At 38.8% G+C, this 3,940-nt stretch overlaps 1 long non-coding RNA gene across 1 annotated transcript; it reads right to left on the bottom strand.

Annotated features, from left to right (window-relative positions):
- LOC113212169 (uncharacterized) lies at positions 1–3,934 on the bottom strand. The gene is made up of 7 exons (XR_003303712.2): positions 3,768–3,934; positions 3,450–3,631; positions 3,083–3,358; positions 2,773–2,857; positions 2,465–2,551; positions 514–2,375; positions 1–63 (listed from the first exon to the last, which is right to left on the bottom strand). It is a non-coding gene; the product is annotated as an uncharacterized LOC113212169 (long non-coding RNA).
- Between the last annotated feature and the right edge of the window lie 6 nt (positions 3,935–3,940).

Raw genomic sequence — 3,940 nt, 5'->3', positions numbered from 1 at the left:
CCGAAACGGCCTCCTCCTCCTCCACGGCCACGGCCGCGCCACGCCGGCCGAGCGTTCCAGGGCCTATGGCAAAGTAAAAATATAAATGAGACATTTACTGGGGCACTGGAAAAAATAATGGAAAGGAGACTCATCTCTTTTCTTTGCTAAATTCAATTATTTCACTAGTTCTCAGTATGGCAACAGAATGTGCTGCGATGGATGCCTTAAAGTTAGTACAAGACAACGTTGATGGTGGTTCCCTGTCTGCAGGTCTCCTCATTGATTTGAGGAAAGCCTTTGACACTGAAGACCACCTTTTACTAACTGATAATCTAGAAATGGCAGGAATCAGAGGACAGCTGGCTTGACTCTTACTTCTCTCAGAGGCAACAATACTACGTAACATGGTGCTAAATCATCTCTTAACTCTGCTGTAAAATTGTATAATGTTCTTTTTCTTGTATAATGTTCTTTTTCTTGCTTGCTACCTAAATTCTGTGGAAATTCCATTTGTAAGTCAAGCACACTTACATTGAAGCGGCAGCCAACAGCTGCTGCTGCTGATGCTGCTGATGCTGCTGCTGTATGTGCAGCTGCTGTAGCTGCTGCTGAATCTGCTGCTGCTGCTGTTGCTGCAGTTGCTGCTGTTGCTGCTGTTGCTGCTGTTGCTGCTGTTGCTGCTGTTGCTGTTGCAGCTGCAGCAACCTCCTATCGACCTCCGCCTGGATTGTCGCCTTCTGGTCTTCCTCCTCTTCCTCCTCCGTTGTTGTCTCCTCCTCGTAGGAGGAGGAGGAAGACGAAGAGCTTTCAGCCGCCTTCCTTTTTTTGCCCCCCCCCTCCCCCTCCCCCTCCCCATAACAATGTTCCAATGGATTTAAACATCTGTTGACAAAACAGTAACACTTATTAGTGCAGGGAAACAATTAATACATGATTAAATTGCACTGCATTAAAATATTAATAATGCAGAAACAGTGAGGGAGTTGAGAAAACAAGGAATGTTAGAGTTTAGTGTGGCCATATGTGTGGCCACATGGGGCTCATACTGTTAATAACAGGGTGCTGTCATAATGGCTTATGACATGAACCTCAATTCCCAACTTGGAAAACAATTTACTATTGAAAATGTCTCAAAACACATAAAATTTTACTGAATATTGAACCATTTCAACTTTCTAAAAGGCCACAAAACTAAACATCTAAATATATGAACTATTGAATATTTGGATACTTTTGACAAAAATGTGGAAGTGGATACAATGAAAAATGGAACTGCACCATATTGCACAAACTAGCCCCCAATGACAATGAATGAAGAATTTTATCCTATCCCAACATGCACATACATGACCGCTACAGGAAGTTACAAGAAAATTAAGCCATGCTAACATTACTTCACAAAAGTGATAATAAATAGTACCCCTGCCACAGTGCAGATAGGGAATAGAGTGACCAGAACTACATAGTTACAACAGCATTCCTTGTTGTGAACAGCAGCTCAAGTATACGTCTTGAATGGTTTACTTGAAAAACAGGCGGTCTGCTGCTGAAATTGGGAAAGACCACTGTGTGCTCTGTAAAAATAAAACACAACTACAAGAAGAATGATTATTAACAGAACTATGAAGTATTACAGTAATAAAAAAGTTGTTAAATAAGACATTGACATTACAACTTTAAACACAAACCAAAGGAAGTTGGGAATCTTTGACCTTGCCCGTTCGTGTGAATAGGTGGATGAGAATCACATTTTCACTCCAGGTCCCACCACGAGGAGGTGGGCATAGGTATTTACTGCTTCCCAACAGCAGCAAATTTAGGGACCCAACCGTCGCTCATGAGAGCCGGACGTGGCACATCAAAAGTGCCACATTTTTGCAATACCAAAAAAGAATGACTTTCATTTTCACAGAATTTACGTTAGCCAATGAGATCCGGATTCACCATGCACCTACTTCAATGAAGGAGGTTACGGCTTCACCGTTGACCTGTAGCTTAATATATACTTTTCTAAGAAAACCAATGAGATCCGGATTCACCATGCACCTACTTCAATGAAGGAGGTTACGGCTTCACCGTTGACCTATAGTTTAATATAGATATATAATGTTACGTTTGCAAACAGATGGATATTTTAGTTATTATATTCTACAGTTAATGAAATGTGCTCAAACACATTTAAAGAAAAAGGTAGACAATACTTTACCATAAATGGCTAGGGCAGGCTTTTCCTGGTAATGGTAAAGATAAAAAAGCAACAATTAATGTAACATTAAACAAATAATAGCAAATACTATTACCGAGTTGTGATTATTTAATGGGACTACAACTCTGCTCTTGCTCTGCCATGCCTAGACGGGCTTCCTTTTGCCAAAGTAAATGGAACAGGAGAACTGGCAAAGTCAAAAAACAAGAAAAAAAATAATAACTAATTCTATAGCTATACTGAAAGGGGAAACATCCACAACTGGTTTTAACTTACATACAGAATGTTGATATTGATGTGTTTTTGAAACTCCGTGGGAGACGTTCAAATAGATCATGTGAAGTCAAACAAAACAACAGTATTCTGAAGGACAAAGAAAGTAAATGCTTGAGTTAAAACGATACTAAAAGTTGGACATATTGTTACCACACAATATTGCAGTTTGAAGGTCCAACACGTTTGCGAAACTGGTTGATGAAAAATTAAGATAAGTGACAAATTCGTATTGATTTAATTTAAAAAAATAAATAAGTAAAATCAGTGGACGATGAAACGAGCAAACAGCAGAATATATGAAAACTCACTCAGCAAAAAATGAACTGCATTCATGAGTTAATCATGAATAATAATTCATCTTCAAATCCCCTCGAATCTAGGATCAACTGGACCCTGTTGTAGATAAAAAAGACTCTGAATTAATTCCAGTGGACTGCAGCACAAAAAAAAAAAACAAGCTCTAATGATATGACAGACAGTAATCAAGAGTCCAAAGAATAAAGAAAACTACAGGAAATCTTTGGCTTTTTTGATTGAGTATGATTACAAATAAGCTAGCAGCAATTTTAAGATACTTTCTGCAGCACACAAGGTCTCCTAGAAACAAAAGCAACTTACCAAAAAGTATAATTGAAGAATAGAAGACTGACTGTATAATCATCAGGCATCGCTGAACATAGGCTTAAAAATAGTGCAATTGATCCACTCAATACCGAGCATTACAGAATACAACATCCTACTCGTGAATGATGTGTTGATCATGGGAGATTATGTATAATGCTGACTGGCTACCATCCTCAATCTAATCCAAAGTCCTCTTAAACCTAGTGTAAGCTCGTACACTTGTTCTTCTTCCCTGGTTTAGTTACTAAGATAAGTTTCAGGCAAGCCACCCTGGGGGAAAAAAAGGGAAAAGTGAACAGTCATTTAGCAAATTAAGACTGCATACATGGAGAAAATACATTACAAAAGTGCCAAGAAATACCGTTGACAAAATGTTGCTCTTTTTCTTGGGAAACACAAAAATCCATCAGCCTCCAATTCTGGAATAAGTTGCTCATTGCTGTATACTCTCTGCATTTCCTAGGGGATTCCAGTGTCACCATCCAGTTCGGCCTCTATTCCCTGAGAAATGCTGTTCTCACCATCATTTGACCACCCCAACACCTGTGTGAAAAATTAGATTAGTTGGTCTTGTTTCTAAACAACTGCATGGTAATAAAGGTTTTGCAACATTAACAGCTTGTGCGATACTAATAGTTTGCATTGTTCTCAAGGCATCACTTTGAATATTTAGACTCACAAGAAGGCTGCAGTAGTTTTTGGACAGTCAAACTACCTTGGAGGACCAGTTTCAAAATATTGGGAATCACAATGACCATTAAGTGGGTTTTCTTTCTGCATTTTAACAGATTTGACTGAATTGAATACAAAGGGCAACACATTAGTGACTGATAGCTCTTTGCAAAGTTCTTG

Source organism: Frankliniella occidentalis, unplaced genomic scaffold, assembly GCF_000697945.3.
Source record: "Frankliniella occidentalis isolate FOCC.00 unplaced genomic scaffold, Focc_3.1 Scaffold9, whole genome shotgun sequence".
NCBI lineage: Eukaryota > Metazoa > Arthropoda > Insecta > Thysanoptera > Thripidae > Frankliniella > Frankliniella occidentalis.
The sequence above is the reverse complement of the archived record's forward strand: the minus strand, read 5'-3'. Positions and strand labels throughout refer to the sequence as shown.